At 36.3% G+C, this 23,883-nt stretch overlaps 1 protein-coding gene across 2 annotated transcripts in view; it reads left to right on the forward strand.

Annotated features, from left to right (window-relative positions):
• LOC126767522 (uncharacterized) overlaps window positions 1-23,883 on the forward strand; it is a 617,976-nt gene that overhangs the window by 319,935 nt on the left and 274,158 nt on the right. The window contains exon 2 of one of the 2 annotated variants that reach the window (XM_050485002.1): window positions 1,387-1,935. The gene's annotated coding sequence lies outside the window, so the exon portion shown is untranslated. Of the gene's footprint in view, window positions 1-1,025; window positions 1,936-23,883 lie in introns of those variants that run through there. The other variant, XM_050485009.1, reaches the window with a different exon arrangement.

A 23,883-nucleotide genomic window follows, 5' to 3' on the forward strand; every position in this document is an offset into this window, starting at 1 on the left:
TATTAAGTCATATACTTTTTACTGCATTGTTTGGAACCCCTATCTGATCACATGTGACCCTAACTGACGTAAAAGTAAATTAATTTTCTCGTACTCCAATACAAAGATTAGTATTGAAGGCCTCAAGAAAAGCCAATACGAGCATGCCAGCAATTATTAACTGTATTTTTCATACACTTGTTATAAGGCTTGGCTGGAATGGCCTTCAGTGTTTATTGGTTTTCTGGGTTTCGGTTATTTTTGGAGCACCATTCTCAAAATTTTTGACCGGATTTCACGTTTCGTTACCAATGATGCGATCTATAGTCGTGGCCGTTTTTGCTAAAGATTCAGACCTTTTAGTACGAATCTAGCAAGGGCCCGTCTCATACCCAAAACATTAACTAAAATGCGTTAAGGCGATTCATAACAGATGCTGGATTCGTTTTATGTCACTTTTATGTCAAGTTTTCGATAACTTCTCTGCCACTGAAATCATAAATTATTTTCAAGCGAACGAATATAATTTAACGATTTTTGAAATAGAAATATGCAATTATATAAGATTAATTAATTTATTTATTTAACACTTTTTTCAGCTCGGACATAAAATCAGCCCAACATGATGACTTAATTAAAATGAAGCTATAAAAAATTAAAAAATATGCATAAAAGTAAAAAGTAAATGAAAAAAGGATTTGAAACATACATAAAAAGTGCGCCAGCTAGTTGCTGCAAAGAAAATCTGAAAATAGCTTACAGTGCTTATTAAACAATATTCACCAAAAGAGAAATAAATGGAAAAAAATAAATGAATAAAAAAGGATTAAAAATGTTATATATAAACTAGACGAACGAAAATGCTCGCACCTTTTAAAAAAGTAAAGTTTACTTATGAAACTTTAAAAAATGTTGTGCTAGTGAGTTGAAGAATTTAAACTACTAAAATTTTAAAAATTCTTTCTGAATTTACATAACAAAAATACAAAACCATATAAATAAAATGTTCACTTAAATAATAAATTAATTACATTTAACGAAACATATCAAAAATTAGTCTGATTTTCTATTTTATAATTATTAAATAAAACTTAACGCCAATATACAACAAAAACCATAACTCGAAAGTCAGTGTTCTTGAAATTATACTAAGTGTACTAAAAATAAATTTATTAACTCCTTTAATTAACTCAAAATAAATCGAAAATAAAACAAAAAAATATAACAGATATATATATAATCTTTAAATTAAAATCTACGAGCGAGTTCGAGCACAAACTCCCTATAACGACACTACGCCAAGCAAAGGCGTGCAATCCAAAGCAAACGACTTAACTGTGGAAATTGCATTTGCCATCAATTCGCTTAAAGTTATTACGCGTTTAATCGAGTTTTGGTGTATTTCAGTGTAATAATCGATTCAATCTGTGTCGAGCACAATTTATCGTCGTATGCTCCACTTCCACACGACTGCGACCGATGCGTGTGAAGCACAACTAAAGCAAAAACAGTGAGTGAATTACGTATATATGTACAGATAGTCGAAAAGGAACATTTGCAGTGTGTGTGTGTGTGTGCAAATACATGTGTATCTGTGTGTGTGTTTGACGCTAGCGTGACAAGCAAGCAGCTTATGTGTTCAGCTCGTCACATAAAAGGCTATGAAAGCTTAAGTCTAACGCTAAGCCGCTATCGTCTCACTTACACGAAATTGGTTTATTAATAACACTACTACAATCACTACAAGCGCGTTAGCTGAAAGCGACAATATCTGCAAGCAATATCAGTAAACTGAACTCTCGGGATTATAACGCTTTACTAAAGTAAATACTAAAGCAACAACAATCCGTGTGCTATAAAATTACGAAAATAAAAATAGAAAAACTAATCAAGAATAGTGCAGCAGTGAATGGCGGAAACCATGGCAGGATTGTGGCTGAATTTGACTTGCAAAAAGTGAGTACAAGTCGTAGAGTTTTAAGTACATGAACTTTTATGCATTCTTTTTTCAAGCTTTTCAAAGTAATGGCGCGCTTTTGTAACCGGCAGAAATGCAGGTTTTTCATTCATGTGACTTAATGCAGCGCGACTATCGCGTTTTTACTTATTTTTAGCTATATTATATAAGAAGTCAAGTCTATTTTGTTGCAAATACATGATTGAGATTTTGTGTAGCCATACTCGCCTCATTCTTTGCAGTGTAAAGCCACGTTTAAAGCTTTTTGTGTTCTTTTTATAATATTTCTTATGCTGCAGTCGATCAGCGACCATTGTAAGCAATCTGCCAATGACCTGAGGTTGCATAAACGAGGCAGAGCAAATATGAAAGCTACAGTGTTTAAGGTTGCCAATTTAGTGGCCAAAAAGTTCTCTATCTCTAAAAACACTTTTTTTCCTTAAAGATATCTGAAATCCAGAAAAAAATATATATCAATAAATTAATTCAGGTAGTTATGGAAGGGCTAGTCAAAAGTTTGATTTTTGTCAAAATGTAGATCTCCCAAAACAATTGTTTTTAGCGAAAAATTATTACCGAAAACTTTATTCTTTCGACGATTACTTGATAAATATTGTACCTATGAAGGTCGTTTGAAAATTTTGAGTTGTTCAGTATAGACGATGCGGGGGAATTCCTCACCGACTCTGAAAACAGCGGTTAGAAAAGCGTCTTTGATATTTTGGGAGTCAATTACTCTAATTTTAAAATCTTTTTCAAATTCGCTCATATCTTCAAAACTTCTCAAATATATAGCATATATATATAAAATTATAGATTTCGAAGTTCCTTACTTTTTAAAGAAATAATATTCTTTGGCCTTTATTTCTTGAAAATTATCGATTTCAAATGTTGGCCGTAACTATGTCTCAAATACAAGTAGTCTATCCGTTAAGTCCAATTTTCGACGCCTAATTCGAGAACTTCGACTGGTAACTGGCGAATGACACATGTGATGTTTTTGTCTAGCCTGAATCGAAGCTGGATTGTCCGCATAGACTTTGGACTTTGCATATCTCCACAGGAAAAAGTTCAACGGTTTGATATCGCACGATCTCGGCGACCAATCGACCAGCCGAAAACGTAAAATTATCTGATCCTCGAAGTATTATCTCAATAAATCCATTGATTGATGCATTGTGTGGGAAGTGGCGCCGTCTTTTTGAAACCAAATGTCGCCGAGGTCACGACCTTCAATTTCAGGCATCAAATAGTTAGTTATCGTGGAGCGATAACGGTCACCTTTGACGGTTACGTTCAAACCACACTAAGTTATCTTTTCTGGCAGCTCTTAAATCTCTTCAGGTTGCACTTTGAACCAAACATGGCTATTTTCTTGGTTTTATACCCATTGAACCAGCTTGGGAAGGTCCATAAGACAGTACAAGTTGCTCTGAATGGCGCCGAAACGCCTCTTCTTGGTCTTCGTTTATATTTCGTGTGTATTTTCGTCACTGCATACTGGACGTTGTATATTCGGTGAAATATTATCCAATAATGAATGCTGAGTCTGAAAATGGGTGATGATGTTTTAATAGGACGCTCAGTAGGCCGATTATGTTGACCAAAAGTTGAGCGAATCACGTGAACACTTTCTTTATAGAACGTGAATTTCCGTAATAAAGTTAAACGATTTGTAAACGTTGTTAGGACGTAAGACTTTACATGATGAAATGCCAAATAATACTGGAAAAAAATAAAATGACAGCTTTACATGACTCGCGTTTGATCTGTCAAAAGAATACTATTGAAAAAAGTACCTATACTTGGATCACCCGTTACTTAGATAATATTTAATTTAACTTTGATATTTTATGGCTCCCTGATAAATGTTTCTAAAATGGTCTTACAATTCTTTTGAAATAACGAGGCCGTTGATGAGTGCTATTGTCGAAAGGGATACTAATAGAAAAATACTTGTTTCAAAATATTAATGCTAGAACCTCTCTTAATAAGAAATGACCCATAGTGCGCAGTCCACTGTTATCAGCCGAGCAGATTGTATTAGCACTCAGACAGCGGCACTTATAGAACAAACAGCCGTTATAAGAAGTACAACAACAGCAGCAGCAAAAGGCAGCAATAGAAAGCCAAAGAGCGTATTGGCCATTTTTGTGAGCTAGCCCTTTTAGTATAATCAGACAGCAGACAAGTCAACGGACAGGCAGATAGACAACCGGACAAGGGGTAGCCAAGCAGTCGCCGGGTCGACTTTCGCAATTTGGAAGGGCGATGACGACGCGAGATAAGGCCGACATTGTTGCAAATGATATCCTGCCACGCCAAGCCATTTCCTCTTCCCTGCCATTAGCTGGCAAACGCAAAGCCAACAACAAAAGAAAGCAAAAGCGTTTGTGAAATTTGAGCGCCGCGCCGCGCCGCTATTTAGTAGCAAATGTCAGTCAGTTTGTGTTGCGCCGTGTCGCTAATCAAATTTGCTGCTTTTAGCCGGTGATGTTTGCTTAACTTTGCTTTGTTTTTTTTTGGCTATATATTTATATGTGCATTTTTATGATTTGAGCTGAAATTATTGTGGTTACTTTCGTGGTCGTTTGATGTTTCTTTGCGTATTCGGTTGCGGCTTTCAGTTCGGGTTATTTAATTTAATTTACCGCTTCTTTACGGCCAAACTGTGTTGTGATTTCGTTTGTAAATAAAACGTGGGAAAACATTGAATGACAAAGTAACTATTTTGGTCAAGTTGTCTTATTTTGATTTGAGACACACTTCTCTTGCTATAACGGTATTTTGAGATACAGTGGAATTAATATAAGAGTGTGATATTGGTCGTTTTATCATTTCAAAAATTACCGAAGCTAAATTTATTAACATACCATCTGATCAAATTTGACTAGCACTGATAAATCAAAATACATTTTCGCACATTTTAATAGAAAGCCGATGCCTGAGCCGATTCAGTCAACCTTATCCAATTTTTTTAACACTTACTATAAGCCTTCAGTGCTTTCGGCAATTTGTTTTTGTGTTTCAGCTTAAAAATTTGGTAGTGCCGTTTGCTAGATTGTTGGACACTTAACGTTATATTCGCAAAACCTACGTCTCATCACCAGTAATAATGTAAAGCAACTCGATATCGTTTTTAAGAAATAGTCAGATTTCGAAGAGGTGTGACTATAGGAAGGGGGTGTCAGATATGTAGGGTTAGCTGGGTATGCCAAGAGGGGGTAGAGTCATGCGGGGACGTCTTGCATCCTGGACATATATTTGGCATGTCAGAGTCAATTCTGGATAAGTAGGATTTTAAGCTGCTACAGTATCCAGAACGAAGCTACGCAAGTCTTAATTCTCGCGGCAACTCAGCTCTTCGCCTGCAATGAGTGGTGGTTTGACTCCAAGTATGCCATTCACTGAGACAAAGTCGATGAAGGTGTTTATGGCTTCGCTGTGAATAGCGGTCAGTGCATGTCTGAAGTTAGTTGCGTCTGAAGTCTGGTCGGCGTATTGTCTTATGTCGCCGACGTAGTTGATTAAGGATATCTTGCTGCTCTTAGGAGGCGGTTTCGCTTCAAGCAGGTGACTGCAGAGATGATTTCTACAGGAGCATACAGGATTCACTTTGTAGATGTTCAGTAGAAGACAACAAGAATTTTATCTGGACAAAGGTTATTTTTCGGAGACTTAACGCCGTTTGAATCCGATCGATAAGAAAAGAATCTTTTTTTTTTAAAAGAAATGACTTCAACTAAAATGGTGGATAAATATTGCAGGGAGTGAAATATATTCTCCGTTATGCATTCCATTGCTGCTCGAAAAAGGCGTAGGACCGTTAAAAGCAACTACACTAAATACAAATACAATTTTGTATATTGGCCTCTGCATACGCCCAAAAATGTATAATTTAATATACGAACTTGTTTCATATTTTTTGAAACACAATTAATCACATGGAAAAGGATAAATTGTCCTTGATTATTATTTAAAATGAAGGTAATTAATAAAACAAAAAAACCAAAATAACAAAACATAAAAACAAAAATAGAAAAATAATTTTTTTTTTCGATTATTCTCGAATTTGAAAAAACAAGATATAAATTTCCTTACATTTATACACAGTCAATCTGTCTTTATCTGTCAACTACATGTAGCCAGCATTTTCCTCCGGCACTGTTAGCTATTAAATGCTTTCCATGATATTTATTTAAATATTCTATGATACTATTTAAATATTTACACGCGAGCATATCGAAAGCAAACAAATCCTCAGACATGCTTTGTAAATATTTGTTGTTTTAAAAATTTCGGCGCCATCGGTCATAAGTGTCCACTCATGCGAGTGAAAAACTGAAAAACAGTTATTTGTTAAAGATAACATAGCGTGAACTTCAGCTCGAGTAGTTCACAAATACTATGGTAGAGTAGATATGTGTATATATATGAATACACATATATATATGGTTATATTTACTATGTAAGTGTATGAGTATGCGTGCGCTCGTGCTACTTTGTATTTGACACACTTTGTTTTCATGCTATTTGCTTGCTCCAGTGGCATTCGAGTGGCGTTTATGCGCTGCTGGCACGCAAAGCTATAACTCTAACCAATACCAACAACAAAAGAAGTGCAAATAGAGCGTGCTGCTATTTTTTAACAATTTTGTTAAAAAAAAATATACAAAACGAAAAAAAAGTATTTAAATATTAATCATGCTTATTAATGGAGAAGTAAACATTTATGAGTTTAATTTAAATTTTTTAATGTGTAAATATAATAATAATTTATGTTGCTAAGTTCACCTTAAGGCATTGTTTATTTTTTGTTAATAAAAGTTTATTTTTAAAATAATCCAATTTGTTTATCCAAACGTTAAACATATACGAAGTCACACATATTTTGTTAAAAGTTGCAACTGGCATTGGATCACGTGTTTCCTCCAGCATCTAAGCTCTTCAAGATTTTTAATTAATGTTTGCAATTCCCTCCCAGTTCCGCTCAACTATTTTGACTGACATCACTTGTGACCAAAGAAGTACCAGGACATTGCAAATAAAACTGAAAATAGTTAACTATTCAACAATACTTTTTTTCGCCTTCAAATTAATCCCCACCGGATCTAATACCCCCAGCGAAGTTTGTTTTATATCTTCGTTTGACTAAAAATGGGGTCCACAGAGCAAATTCAGCTTGGGGAACAAGAAAAAATCAGACGGAGCCAACCTGGTGAATACGGCGGCTGATTGATGGTATTCATTGCGTTTTTATACTCTCGCAACAATGTTGCTAAGGAGAGTATTATAGTTTTGTTCACATAACGGTTGTTTGTAAGTCTCTAAAACTAAAAGAGTCGAATGGGGTTATAAAAAGTGATCAGGGTGACGAGTGGAGTCGAAATCCGGATGTCTGTCTGTCCGTCCGTCCGTCGGTCCGTCCGTCTGTCCGTCCATCTGTCCGTCCGTCCGTCCGTCCGTCCGTGCAAGCTGTAACTTGAGTAAAAATTGAGATATCATGATGAACCTTGGTACACGTATTCCTTGGCTCCATAGGAAGGTTAAGTTCGAAGATGGGCAAAATCGGTTCACTGCCACACCCACAAAATGGCGGAAACCGAAAACCTATAAAGTGTCATAACTAAGCCATAAATAAAGATATTAAAGTGAAATTTGGCACAATGAGTCGCATTAGGGACGGCCATATTTGGACGTAATTTTTTTGGAAAAGTGGGCGTGGCCCCGCCCCCTACTAAGTTTTTTGCACGTGTCTCGGAAACTACTATAGCTATGTCAACCAAACTCTGCAGAGTCGTTTTCTTCAGGCATTTCCATATACAGTTCAAAAATGGAAGAAATCAGATAATAACCACGCCCACCTCCCATACAAAGGTTATGTTGAAATCACTAAAAGTGCGTTACTAACAAAAAACGTCAGAAACACTAAATTTTACGGAAGAAATTGCAGAAGGAAGCTGCATCCAGGCTTTTTTGAAAAATTGAAAATGGGCGTGGCCTCGCCCACTTATGGACCAAAAACCATATCTCAGGAACTACTAGACCGATTCAATGAAATTCGGTATATAATATTTTCTTAATACCCTGATGACATGTACGAAATATGGGTGAAATCGGTTCACAACCACGCCTTCTTCCAATATAACGCTATTTTGAATTCCATCTGTTGCCTTCTCTGTATAATATATAGTACATTAGGAACCAATGATGACAGCGGAATAAAACTTTACAAAAATACGGTATTTGAAAAATATGTAAATGACGTATAATGAAATCTCGATTATCACTTTATCATGCGAGAGTATAAAATGTTCGGTGACACCCGAACTTAGCCCTTCCTTACTTGTTAATTAGCTGAATTTAACAGAATTTTCAATGATTTAAAAGAAAAACAGGTGAAACATAGAATGACATCTACACAGAAAAATAGTTCAACAAAATTTTACCAGTTATTAAGAGAGTTAATTAGTTATTTGCAGGAACACATTGAATTTGGCATAAAACAGAATAGTAATCTTTACCTAGCTCGGCCTAACCTCACTGAGTTCCCTATTAAATCAGTAACACCCCCCTATCTTTAATTATATTGCTAACTATTTATCTCAGAAGAGTATTTACTCTCATATATAGTAGCTTTAATATTTTTACATAGCTAAAAAAAATCGTAAGTCTTTCCAATTGTAATCACATAATGAAGGCAATATTTCCATCATTAAGCTGCAAAAGAGATGCATTTGTAACCTAAATTTAGACCAATTACAGTTTTGGTGTTTTCAAAACAACCGACCTAAGCTACTTTCGCTGTCCTTATTAGTGGCTAATTAAGACAGAAAGCTCAGGGCGAAAGTGAATAAAGCCGCTTAAAAATATGCAAAACGAAAGGCGCCCGCTGTGAATGACTATTCATAGCACAGTTTTAGCAGCCAACTGTGCTACTGCCGAATTAGGTCACCACCGTGGCGATTTTCACTCAAACTTATTGTTCGCAAGTTAGATTAGCCAGCTAGTTTATCGTCAACGCTGACAGCTAAATTAGCGATGTTGGCGAATTCCTGCTGGCAGAAATGAAACAAGTATGTATACATACATATATATATGCAAATAGATGTATACATATATACTTGTATATACCATATATGTGGGTATGTTTTTACTAGTTAATGTCATTGTGTTTGCTTCTCTTTATATTTACCTCTTTCATTATGAAACTCTGTGGCCACAGACTACTTTTGTTGTGAAAAGCATATCTAGACGGATGATGAGGTAGATATGAATGAGAGTATATTATCTAAACGCAATGAAATAACATACATTTTGACTTATTCGCTCGTATAGGTTAAGGATTTGCCTTGCATCATCGGTTTTCACAATTGCAATAACATACATGCTTAATGATAGTATAATATAAGACTGATATGATAGATATAGATAATCAGGGATATGAATATACGTTTTACAAGTCATCCAACCCGTTTTCCATTCAATAGCGAAACAATGTCGAGCAACCAGCACATTCACTGAAAAGTCCTTCTGCACCAATCGCCTCTGCCTGTCTGAATGCCTGGATATCAGACTGACACATTAGTTCATCACTCGGCGCTCAATTATTGATTTTTATTGGAGGTAGCAAAAGCGAAGAACCTTGCCAACCGCTGTGAGTTACGAAACTCACACAGAAGAAGCGAAGGACAAGCAGATAATAAGGCGTCAGCTTGAAAAGTGCGTAAGGTGTGTTAGCAATGAAAATTATAACAATGTTTGATGAAGAAAATTTTTTATAAGTCATACTATTCGACTTCTATAGAGCATATTCCATTATAATTACGAATTCTTACAAATACTACTTCTTTACATTGAAATTTAAAGTAATCAGAAATATCCCCATTTTGCTTCAAGTAATCAGTTGGTTCAAAAATAACTACAAAGTTACTTCTGGTCCCTCCTAAGAAATGATAAAGGTTTGCGAGACACTATTACTTCATTACAAAAATATAACTTCTTTACAAAAAGTCATGTATTAACAGTTCAAAATATTACGTAAACCGAAAGGCCGAACAAACTTTCAAACAACACATGAATTTATAGCAGATTTCCAAGTGTTAATGCATATCCTACTCATTAGTTGAAATTTTTGAAAATTTTAATAAAATCCACCCGGAATAAAAAAAATTATTATGTATATGTTTTTCGCTCCATTATTTGAACAAAAATATACTTTTGGAAAGTTCTAACCGCAAATATATCTGAAGCTAACGTATTTATGTTTTCTTATGCATAATATACCTCTCTACCAAGGCACTGTACTCAAGCTTATACCGACCACATCGTTAGTCATTACATAAATAAGTATACATGTTATATTAGAATCGTCTGCGGTTTGCAACAGCAGGAAATCAGCGGAACAACTAACGGTTCAATTCAATCCATTTCACATCCACGCTAAATAACCGCACAAAAGCACTGCACAATAGCGCCACACACAAAGGCAGATCCTTCAACTCTCCGTTCAATAGAAACCATGAATGATTGTGCGGATCTGTGTCGGCAACACCCGCAGCTAAAATGAAAGATTACGTGAAATAAGCAGCCACAACAACAACAGTTGGATCTGCAGCCAAAACAAGCAAATCACAACCGAAATGTGCACGTAACTCGTTACTGTCTTCGCTGCTCATCTTCGGTTTGATGGATGCGAAACGTGAATCCGTCCGTCACGTGGTCAACACTAACGCCATGCGAAATCATTAACTGGGTGCAAAGTTTTCTTAATTGAAGTAAACTTGTGGACTCGGCGCGTATTGGTTTCTTTCCGAGTTGGGGTTATTTTTGTTGCTTTTCTTGGTGAACTGGAAATTGTGAAATTGAATGTTTAAGATTTTTAAGCGACTCCTGATGGATGAATTGGGGTGACGCATTACATTGGCAGGTTTTGATTAGGTATATTAGCGTTTTAAATTATCTCGTTTGATAAATTTTCAAGAAGAGGAACCTTGAAGAAAGATGTTAGACTCACAAGTTATTATACCCTGAGCAAGATATATTCAATTTGCCTCTATGTTTGTAACACCCAAAGGGAATATCTATATATGTATGTATATATATGTAAATAAGCTGTCAACATGTCCGTCTAACTACCGAGCTCGTCTTTATGAGATAGTTTGGGCGGTGCATGATAAGGTTGGTTCTTCGGAAGTGTAAAAGTTGCATGGTTAGGAAAATGAAGTGGTGGACGAATGAGTTAATACCGAAGAGGACTATCTGAGGACTGATTGACGCGAAAGTTTTGACGCGCTCGACGGTTCAGACAGGCTGTCCGATCTTAAATATAAACTTAGTTGTGCGATAAGTGGATATAAAGAAATGTTGGTAAAATTTAAGGAAGAAGATTGGAGTTTGTCAGGAAATATAGTAGGGACCGCTGAGGAAATGTCTTTAGGATCTGCCGGGGTCGTATAATGGAGAATATCACCTCAAGCACCTTAAGCACGTGTGGTACCTGTTCCTCCCTCCGTTATATGATGGGGAGTTGGGGTATGCATTAGGCCTGGATAGGTCTAAACGGTCACCAGGTGAAAATTCATTGTGGAATACCTGGAGACCATATATATTAAGTGCGTCTTGGAGGTATATATTCCACGCGAGTGGAAAAGTGCTAAGGTTTTTCTTCTGCGAAGTCCCCTGACAAGATCAGGAGCAATTCGTGGTATTATCGTGGCATCAGTCTCAATCCAGTACTTGAAAAGAGTTATGGTGAACCGGCTTCAGGAGCCAACGTGGGGTATGGTGTCGGATAGGCAGTATGGATTCAGGAAATGACGCGGTATTGATAATGCATATTTTTATGTTCAGAATGTTGTTAGCGAGAATGGCCCGAAATATGTCATTAGCTATGACTTGAAGAAGGAGTTTGACTACCTAAGCTGGGATCGATTGGTGCAACGATTGGAAGAGGTTGGCTGTCCAGAAATTGCTCTTTGGCTTAGCTACTTTTCAGCTGAAAGGCCTCTCCAGTCGGCATGAATGCGGTTGTGAAGATCGGAGTGTTTCGTGTCTGCGCGTAGGGATCCATCCGCGGTTCATATACTTGGAGTCTCATGACGGACTCTCTGCTCGGACAGCTCGATCTCTTCTGTAAATGTTGTGCGTATGCGCCCTACCTTCTCACTTCGAACTCGATCAAGGTGCAAAAAGGTGTCCCTTCTACCTGACCAATTATAACGAAATAATACTTGCAAAAGTCTTATATTATTTAGGGTGCACGTAAAAACAAAACAAATGTTGTTGTCCGTCTATCTCTATATAGACCACAGCAACTAGTCCCTCAACTTTTCAGATATCGCTCTAAAATTTTGAACAAGTCTATTCCTCTCCACGAAGCTACCCATTCGTAAAAACGGCTGATACTCGAGCACTATAGCGTATAGTTGCTATACAAACAGAGCTATCGGAATCAAGCGCTTGTAAGGAATCTTTTGTATTTGTGAAGGGTAAACCGAAGTTAATACGAGTATCATTGATTGAATTGACAAGGTATGAAACTATGACTACGAGATGTGATATCCACCTTGTTCTTTCTACTTTCAAAGAAGAGGCATTTTATGTGATATTTCTTACAACAGTGTGGATACTGAATCAGATCTCACGTATAGTACCCCGTCGCGATATTTAATTGTGAGCGGAGGGATAAGTTCAGCATGCGAAAATGATCATAGATAGAGGCTGGGATAAGCTTCTCTGTTGACGAAGCACAAAAGGTGATCGAGAAAGAATGAACATTTTTTGTTTACACTTTATGGAACGAGAAGAATCCTAAAGAAAGCTCTTATGCTTAAGTCAAAACAAAAACCCTGTTCAGTAATACCTTGTACCCTTCTCTGTCACTTAATAATATTTTCCTTATTTCGTATCGCACGCTCTTCTATTTATGCTAAAATAACTGGTCTTTTATGTCAACCAATAATGATAACAGGTTTAGTAACCATTTGCATAATTTTCGAAAAAGCACTGCACTAGTTTTAAGCTGCCAGTTGCAATAGCAAATTCACTTGAAACAAAAGCGAAATGCCTTCCTGTTTACGTTCTTAAGCCATTCATTGCGCAGTCCCTGCCGAGTACATAGCAAAAGGAAATGCAGAAAAGAGGAACTACTTTGCTACTTTTGCGAATTTACGCGTCACAAAATATGCCGCAGTGCGACGCTTCCAGGCATTAACCTCGCTGGGAATTGAGGAAGCATGCGCTGCGCCGCCAGCTGATGACTGCCTGTGCGCGCGCAAACGAATGCATGCGGAAAGCCACAGACATGCATACATATGTATTTATGAATGTATTTATATAAATGTGTTAGCCAACTTTGAGCCACATCACAGCCGGCGCGCATAAGTCTCTTTATATATGCGCAATGTTCGTGTCGGTGTGTGCGCTGAGGTGTCGTGAAATATGAGCACAATAAAAATGACTAAGAATAATATTATTCTTAAGAAAGTGCCCGCGGCGTTTGTGCACATCGCTATTACCGCCGCTTGATTTATGTGCGACCATTTGCTGAATTACCCCACTGAATGGGCGTGCCGCATTTAGACGATATGATTGCGAGCGTGCGCGCGCTTACACTGAATGTGTGTGTGTGTGTGTGTTTGCGGATTGTGAATTGCTCGCTGTCAACTTGCCAGCTCGACGATTATAAATGTTATATGTTGCTTATGAGTTATTTATGTTACGCTGCGGCAGGCAAGCTGTTACTGTCGGCGTTTCTCGCTGGCCACGATTTTTATTAGCTGCAATATTGAGCATCAAATCGTTGGGCATGCAAAAAGGACAGGCAATAAATTTGCAAATATTGGATATTGACTAAATGGAGTGCCAGCTGCGCTTTTCATAACTCAACACTCTAGAGAAAATATGAATAAATTTAAAATTTTGCCATTGACGTTTTTGGTTAGAGTGTCTTTAAAAGATTTGTGCTTAGTTATTCGACGTAAAAAATAAAGAAATTAAAATACATTTTGGATTTTAATGTTTGATTTAAAAATCCGAAACCCGAAAAACAGATCCATAGGTTCCAAAAGCAGCACAGATGGAACATTAGATTAATATTTTTTTTGTGGTACAAAGCAGTGTTTAAAAGTTATATGACTTACCAATTAAAGAGAATTGTATAGAGCACTACACTCTGTAATAGGTCCCAACCATTACAGCGTTTTATTAGATGAGAATTTAAGGCGCACAGCTGAAAACCACATCGACACGCAAACACATTTCTCTTGTTTTTCCCACACAAGCATATACATATATACATTTAATGCTCGGAGAGATAAGAAATTACGCGTTTTACTTAAAAAGAGTTTTATTACGCTACATTTACTTAATGGGCTAAAAAATCTGAGGCTCTAGTACATATACACAACAACAATTTTATCAAAAAGCAACATTTTGTTGCAAAATTTGTCTTGAAAATATATGTGAGAGGGCAGAAAGGTAGGCCATGGACACGGATGCCTCTGAAACAACATGAAATGGAAGCAAACAGAAATTTAATGTTGCATACTAAATTATAAGATAACGTAGAACTACTGTACAAATGTGATAATAAAATAATCCAAAGGAAAATATTTCTCGTTTATATCTATTTGCAATACAGAAAATAATTTATTTTTAAGGACCATTTTATTTATTATAATAAATACAGTAAACAAGTACGGAAGAGCTAAGTTCCGGTATAATCGAACATTTCATAACCCCGCAAGTTGCAAGGATTAAACCCAGGAAGTAGCTATAAAGGGTCTAAGGCCAGTTTGCACACGATGCTATTCATTTTAAGCACAAATATGCGGCTTTAAGTCATCCGGCAGTTCGAAAATCTTTTTATTAATTATAAGAGGACTAAGCGAGGTATTGACCCGATTCAACCCGTTTTTGAAACACACGTTAAATTTTTACACTGGTTCGTATTAAGCCTTACCTTAATATCTCGGGTGTAAAATTTATTGTTTTTGAAGTATTTAGTTATGGTTTTAACTGTACCATTATATGGAATTAATCATCTGATTTTATGCATGTTCACACCGCCGGTAGGAGCGCTCATCATAATTCCTTTAGGCAAATTTGGCTGTTGTAGTTTTAATAGTTTAGGAGATGTGTACTTTGAACTTATTATAAGGCGCAGCCACACCCACTTTCACAAAATTTGCAATGCCCAGCGCCAAATTAAAGTTCTATATCTTTCTTTAGCGCTTAGCTATGGCAGTTTATAGGTTTTCAGTTAAGTGTTTTGTGCAGGTGATAGTGGTTCGATTTCCCACATCTACGAACTCTACCTTACATTTGCGCCAAGAAACTTTCAACTCGTATCTTCATCCTCATCTTTTATATATATAACTCTATATCTGTCTCGATGAGTTGTAGGTGATACGTGCAACCGTTAGGTGAACAAAACTATTATACTCTGTAGCAACATGTTTCAAGAGTATAAAAATATAAATTTACAGAATTTGGACTTTAATGATTTTTAATTTATAAATCGGCGATTCATTTGTAAAAATTTTGAATTCCCTCGATCTTCGATCTCAAATCAGGAATTAAAAAAATTTATTATTACTACAGGAGAATAGAGATGAAAGGACTATTTAGAAATTAAATTTTTAAGAAAATGGCGGTTTCCTAAAAAAATCGATCACTGCCAAACAGTTATTTACAGAATGGTTTTGTTACCGACTCTACTAACAGCGATTCGACAAAAATGTAATTTTTGAAGTCGAAGACACTTATAGCCTTTTCGGACAGGAATTAGTTGATAGATTAACTGCCCTTTGCTCGATAGAAACGCTAATTTTGAGCGATTTGCCATACCAAATAAAAATTGTATTCCTAATAGAACTCGAATCCAGTTAAAAATGGAATGCGACGCAGCTGGTTGTTGTCCACTCTGTAAATTTGTCTTTGTTAATTTCTACTGGTTGTTGTCCCGACTGTAAATTTGGTTGTTTGCATTGATAAAATAGCAACCAGCTATTGAACTTTAATCATTAGAAATAATATAAATTAAGGAATACATCCAAGTATAACAGCAGAACGATATTCGAGCCTATCGTGTTTCCAGAACAAATTCTAATTTTCACAGAATACTTTGAAAAAATGCTTTAAATGCACAAGCGGATACAACCTCAAAAAATTTATAGCGTTTGGAAATGGGGAAGACAGATATTCCATAAATTCTGTGCTGAAACATTTTAAGTGCAGAAAATCGATTATTTAAAAAAAAAATATCGTGTAAATTATACAAAAAATTTCAACTCGTATCTTTGTATTTTGAACTATGCATTCTTGCAAATCGAGTTATATATTCTTGAATTACCAACTACTTGATAATATCAACTATATAATGGATTAATATATGCGATTTTGCAACTAAATAAATATTTATACGCTATTAGGACACCAGCCATTTGATTTTATCTAAAACCATTTTCCGCTAAACTTTAAATTAATTCAGGCTCATTAAACACAATTTTTTCACCAGCGTTCATTGCATTAAATTCTTAAAATATTTTCTTTAATAAAGGATAGGTATAGCAATAACACAACAATCTCCATCTTTTTCGACAATAAATCCATCAGTTTATGTGTGCGCCCACATTTACATATTCGCATAAAAGTAAATCATGAGCAAATCTACAAATGGCAGAGCAACAATCTTAATGTGTATGTAAATAGTAAGCATGCATGCATACATTTGAATTTTTTGTTGCCAGCGATTCATTTACTCAGCGCTCAGACACTCAATGCGTGCTACGCCATTATGCTGCCGCGCAAATGTACAAAAGCATACTTGAGGCATGAATTGCCAGCACACGAGCTTCAGCACGCACGAATCGAGTGCAAATGAATGCACGTAAACACACATACACGCATGCGTATGTATGTGTGTCGTTACCTGGTACACTAGGAGTCAGTCATTTACCCACACCAGAGCATATTTTTATTCATTCATTCAATTTGCGTGCAGACATGCAGCAAAACAAGACAATTGCGTAAATATGCAAACACATACAGACATATTTATATATACATATGTGTAGACATATCTAGACGTGTGGGCACAATTGCACCGCCAAACATTTGCATTGTTGCGAGAATTGACGAGACATGACGCAGTTGAGGCACGGAGCGTCTGGGTGACGGGATGTTGCAAGCAACGTGTGCGGCAGCGTGTTGAACGTGTTTAGAATACAAGTGCTATAAAGAGATTAAAATCCTCAAACGATAGCGAAGCATGCTAGGTTACACTACCAAGCTAAAGCTATTAGGCATCTGCGGCTGTGGCAGTGGCAGCATTGTTGCCAGCAACATTGATGTGGGGTCGACTGACAATAGAAGAGACGACTTGCTTAGATTTGCGCTTGACAATCAGCTGAAGTACAAGCGATTATCTAGCGAAAAAGTGATTTGCATACTCGTATACTTACATATGCATTAGGCGCTTCCGCAGCGTACAAGTGAAACACGTTGTGCCTAAAAGCTCAAAGCAAAAAGATCTTAAAAAGCTTTTACATAAACGCACGTATGTAGATGTATATCACGTATGTTATCGGATAATTGTATTTCTTCCGCTCTGCTCCAATTGCTTGACTGATTATTAGATTTATAAAACACACGTTTGACATGGCGTATGAGCAATATTTTATGATTTTACAAAAAAGTTGATGAAATTATAATTTTTTTGGAAAAAATGTATTAATTTTGTTTCTTATACTTTAGTAATTTTTAGAAGTCAACATAGTTTTTAGAAGTCAAACATTTTTTTATATTTATATTTAAGAAGATATTCAAAATATCCGCTCAAAGGTCTTTGTGCTTTGAAGGAATATGCTAGCAGTTCTAGAATTATCTTAAGTTTTTAGTAATATTCACTACACAATTTAATATAACTAATACCGACATGTACATATATTTCTATATATATAAGATCCGGTAAAGAGATATTCATTACTTTCCAAAACTCGTTTCAGTAATCTCTAACTTCTGTTGAATAGATGCGATCGAGTTTTGGTACTGGACGTTAGAAAAATCAGATATCGTACTAAAAAAAATTCTCAGTCTGCTTTTCCATTGCTTTAGTAACTATTGTTTGAGAACGCTTCAAATATGCACATTTATTTATGAATTCCTAGGAGATTTTAGTGACTGAATAAATAACTTCAATAAACTACATTAGGTATCTTAAGCGTAAGCTTTGCTGGTTCGGCTGGTAAATATCTGCACTGTTATGGTTTTAGTTCTTTCTACACCCTCATAAACAAGAGACACTATAAAGTACAGATACTTATAAGTAAGTCATATAGGGTAGTCGAAAAAGCCTTTTTTTTCTAATCAAATTTCAACTAATTTTTTTTTTATATTTATAATAAACTTTAAGGAACCATATATGTATGTACCATTTTAGTGAACAACTTTTGCCATTTTTCCGCTAGAGACATCATGCCATCAGTGTAAAACTCTTCTGGTTTCTCGGCGAAAAACTGCGACAAGTAATTTTCACAGCTTCTCTTGAAGCCAACTTTACTCCTTTAAGGGGGTTCTGCATTGACCGAAACACATGGTAGTCCGATGGTGAAAGGTCAGGGCTATATGGTGCATACATCAAAACTTCCCAGCCAAGCTCTACCAGTTTTTGCAGAGTTACTAAAGATGTGTGTGATCTAGCCTTGCCTTACGGAAGACGAAGCCCTTTCTGTTGATCAGTTCTGGCCATTTTTTCGATTGTTAGCTTCAATCTCATCAGTTGTTGACAGTAAAATGTAGAATCAATCATTCCACCAGGCCGGGGCAGCTCATAGTAGAATGATTCCTTTCCAATCCCACCAAACACTCAGCATAACCTTTCAAGGCGTCAATCCTGGCTTACCGACTATTTCAGACATTATTGTCGTATTTGATCCATTTTTTGTCACCTGTTACCATTCCCTTCAGAACCGGTTCGATTTCATTCCTTTCAGCAAAAAATCGCAGATGTTAATTCGGTACATTAATTTTTTCACTCACAATTCATATGGTACCCAAACATCGAGCTCCTTTTTGTCACCAGCCTTTTTTCAATGATTCAAAACCATCTGATGGTGAATGTTAAGTTCCTTAGCGATGTCTTGGCTGTTTATGTGATGGTTATGGTCAATCTTTTCCATAATTTCATCGACTTTTTCAACAATAGGTCGACCAGAGCAAGATCTTTCACATCGAAATTTCCAGAACGAAAGCGAGCTAACCATTTTTGTGCTACACGAACTAATACAGTATCGTCTCCGTAAACTTCACAAATTTCAGTCTTGGCTTGCGTGGCATTCTTTCCCTTTTTTTACAAAAATTTCAAAATATAGCGAATTTCTTCATTATTTTCACTCATTCACTGTGATGAATAAACTGTCCATGTAGTGCAAAAGTAATGGTTTTCTTTTAACTAAATCCTAAACTAAATCAAAAGAGTCAAACAAGAAACAAACAAAGCTTTATCTGTTACCGTGTAAGTAACAACAGACATTGAAAAATATAAAAATACACAACTTTCTACACAATTAAATATGTAAAATCGATTTAAGTACTTAACCTCTTTTAAGAATGTATTATGTAATTGAGTGATCCACTCGACCGAGTTTAGAAGGGTTTATATGTCAAAGTTCAACAATTTTACTCATGCAGGCACATATATGCAAAGACATATTTCAGTTCAAAGTTGCTACCAGCAACTGTTTAGGCACACATTTTCCTTAAAAAACATATTGAAAAACCACTTTTATGCCTTTACCAAGGTCAAAGCGTTGGCGTCTCAGCCGCAGCTGCCAACATTTACATATACCGTTATAAACCACACCTCAATTACGTGCAAATTTCAATCAAATGTAAATAGGGCACGAACACACTAGCACAGCTACAAGCAGGCATACAAGCACACGCGTGTAAATGAAGGCAAGCTACTGGTGTTTTCTTATATGTAAACAAGCCCCACGTGATGCATTGCTAGGCAGCTCATTTTGAGCTTAGCTTTTTAGCCTTTTTCTTCTTTCAACTTTTCTTCCTCGCCTTGCTGAATATTATTTTGTCGCTGCATGGCGCAATTTCGAAGTCATCAAGTAAGCCGAAAGTACCAACACACACCACAACATGAGTCCAAAGGCATCGCAAACTCACGCAGTGAAGCGTCACATACAGCAGCCTTCACACAAACACACACAATGTACGTCATATTTTACGGCACAGCCGAGAAAAGGGTTCACGTTTGAAGATTTATACGATAAGGCCAAAAGCATATAAATGAAGGCAGGTTAACAAAAGTGTGCTAATAGGTGACGGGGTCTATGTATGTGTTGGGAAGTATATAGAAATAAGAAAGTGAAATTTATAAAAATGTATACTCGTATGTATATACTATATATAAATGTGTCATAAATAAAGCAGTACAAAAAGTGAAAAAATATGGTATAACCAGTATAAGTGAAATTAATTGCTGATATCTATGTACAAATTTCTGGTTATATAAAAATGGTAAACTGTAATATTCTTCAAAGCTCAGGTTAAAATTTAGCTGGAAAAATGTCGCCAAATTAAGCTGTTGACTCAGTTACTAGGTCAAATTTCAGTTATGTGTACATGCATATCTCTTTAAATGCTGGCATACATTTTCATTTGTCACTTGTAGCAAATGTTACGTATACGCCAGGTGTGACCTGAAAAGTTGAAAATGAAAGCGCTATTTAGTGCTGTTTTATGTAGTTAGGTAGGTGCGTAGGTAGGGTAGATGCTTGCTAACATATCTATGCCTTAGGAGGCCCATTATGGAACCTACGGGACTATAATCGCCTCACTCTATTATTTTTAGAATCAGCTTGTGCTTTTGATGAAGTTCAATAATGGGAAAAGTTTTATATGGGCAATTTCCGAGACTTCGCTAAGAAACACTCGACATCAACATTGTTGCGATTATTTTACTTTCTTTAACATTCTCTTCTTTTTCTACTTCTTGGTAGTTTCTGCAGTAATCGTTGCTTGGTATACCCAGTCTGTTGGACACAGGCACCTCTCAGCACTCCTACCAGAGTTCTTATGTCAGTCCTTTTGATTTACAACAGTTGGCACGTGCGGCTCAGAGCCAATTTTAATACATTCCCATGGTATTGGAGCCTTTTCTGGCTAATACTTTTGATTCCCAATGTCCAAGAAACCATTGCCGGCTTATAGCGGAATAGTATTTAGACCCACTAATATTTGTTTTACTATTTTTTATAAATTCCTAGGAGACTGAATAAATAAGTTCAATAAACTATGGTTTTCTGGTTCGAAATTGGTAAATATCTTCACTGTTATGGCTTTCCTGCTAATTTCTTTTAAACCACCCTTGGAAAAAAGGACATATAAAGTACAGATACTTGTATTTTGTATACTGTCTGTCTTTATCCGAAACTTACAATACTTTCTTTACTTTTTCTGCTTATTTTTCGAAACCGTTTATTTTAGACGATCAAAGGATATAATTGAAATACAAATTGGTCGCTCAAAACTAAGCTCTTTTATGGAACATTTTTCTTTTATTTTTCTATACATATTTACGAAAGTTCTCACGGATTATTTTTCCGAAGATATTGATTAGAGCGAAACAGCATAGAATACAGTACATCTGCCCTAATGCTGATCGGTGTAAAATAGTTTCGGTGCAACCGAAGTTTATGTTTTTCTGGTTACCCTCACAGTTAAGATATTAGGACAATATTTGCTATCATAGATTTAACTAACTTTTTCATAAAGCGCCCATCCTCCCCGGCGGATACTTCGAATTTGATGCGGATTGGGCTGACGTTCTTCCACCAGACGAAGTCTCTCTCCATACGAAGCTCAAAGTTCCGCTCCTTTATATGACCACGCGTAAATGCCACAGGGATCTATTCGTCTCAGTCCTTGTCAAAAAGTCCATCGCATTTCTTGGACGGCGCTGATGTCAGCCTTCACTCTAACGAGGACATCAATCAGCTGGGCTGCGGCAGCTTCTCAATTAAGGACCGGACATTCCATGTGCATGCCCGCCTATCATAGTCCCTAATTCGTTTGCCATGATCGTCATCGAAAGGGGGGTCACTCATCCAAGGCTTGTTGTGCTTTTTCATTGAGTGTGTTTTTTACGTAGCGGGTACTAAGCCGAGCGCACAACCCTGTGAAGGGGCTTTTTGCCTTCTCACTTTAGCTTGCCTTCAAACGGATGTTTTTAGGCTTCCCAGAGGATACTTGGTCAAAGATCGAAAGTCGTGAACGGCTTGAGCCATGTGTAAAAGAATCGTTTCTGGCCACTCCCAAGTGAATGGCGATCAGCGAACTTTCCTCACTTGCGTGAACTTCAACACATGACTCCATCCTCCAATTATTGAACATACAACAATAAAAAATATTGAATAATTTATAATAACTGGAATATTTTATTATTAATGTGATTAATTATGATACTTTTCCTTGGTTTGCATCGGGTACTGCTGTTTTGAGCCAAAAACAAACGCTTTGTAAGTTTTAGAAATATGTTTCATTATACTACAAAATAAAGAGAAACAAACTGAAAATTTCTATCCAATGAAAAAGTGTAGATATAGAAAAATATTGGAGATTTAGATATTAGAGCATTCGTTTAAAAAATATTTAAATATTAAAATGAGAGATACCAAAATTATAGTTTTTAAGTTCAATCAGCTCCATTTAATTTATCTTCAAACGCATTTTTCAGGGAACTGTATTTCTCGCATTTATTCACGTTTCGAAATGACCAGTTGTTTTTATTAAAGAAAAATAATTTTTTGACAAGCCAAATGTACGAAATATATCCCGTACTGGAGAAAACTTTTTTTAAATTTCATCCACGGAGGAGGCTGGAATCACTGCAGCAGTAGATGATCTGTTTGAAATCGCTTGGCGCTCGAAAATGTTTCATATTTTTCTTAAAAAATTTGTGTGTGTTTATATGAATATAAAGCAATTGACTATTATTTTTTTCTAACTCCCAAAAATTATTATTTATATCCCTTATAAGATAAGGTTTATCGTCTATCTTATCCAAAGTACATTCCATACACAACTTTGGGTAGGCATTAATCACATTCAAAGGTTTATATTTTATACATTTCACTATTATTTAACCCTTGACTTGTGCTGCTTATGCGTTTTATCTTTATTTATGTTGTTAGATCCGCTCTTTAACTTCCGCAATGCTACGACTGCTCACACATCTCTTTAGATTTACTCACTTCTATTTCATCATCCACATCCGCTGCTTATTCAAAAGACTCAGCAGCATTTCAACAGCTCATACTGTTTATAACAACAAATTTAAGTACGTTTTTTACTGCAAATTCCACTTACACTCACACACGCATACAAGCTTACATGCATTAAGGCATATGGCCACCTCCAAAATCAGTTGTTGTTTGTATTGCTTTTGTAATGCCTTCACAGAAACATATCCGTACACTTTCGTATGCTTCCACTTGTTTTCCCATGTACACCTACCCCACTTACACTCTTTCTGTCATTAGGTTTTCGGTGTCGTGTTTGTTGTTGTTGAGGTTATGTCAGAACTGCCTTGTAACCAGCTCAAGTGCGAGTTGAGTGCGGCAAGCCTCTTGTTTTGTTGTTCGCACAACACAACAACAAACACACCCGGCCACTCAACATACTTCAAATAAGCATTGTACATACAGCCACACACTCGTGCATGTGTGAGTGCGTGTGTGTTTGTGTGAAATGTGAAATAATAAAAGCGTCAACGTCAACAAGTCAGCTAACCAACCAGCACACCAGCTTTTAGTTAAGGAGCAGCTCTGGTAGCACACTTTTTCAAGCACTTTTTTGTTTTTGGTACACAATTGCCGTTGTTGTTGTCGCCCTGCTTTTTATTTCGCTTTAAATTGTTGCCAGCGCTG

The sequence above is a fragment of the Bactrocera neohumeralis genome, chromosome 2 (genome assembly GCF_024586455.1).
Source record: "Bactrocera neohumeralis isolate Rockhampton chromosome 2, APGP_CSIRO_Bneo_wtdbg2-racon-allhic-juicebox.fasta_v2, whole genome shotgun sequence".
In the NCBI taxonomy this organism is placed as follows: Eukaryota; Metazoa; Arthropoda; class Insecta; order Diptera; family Tephritidae; genus Bactrocera; species Bactrocera neohumeralis.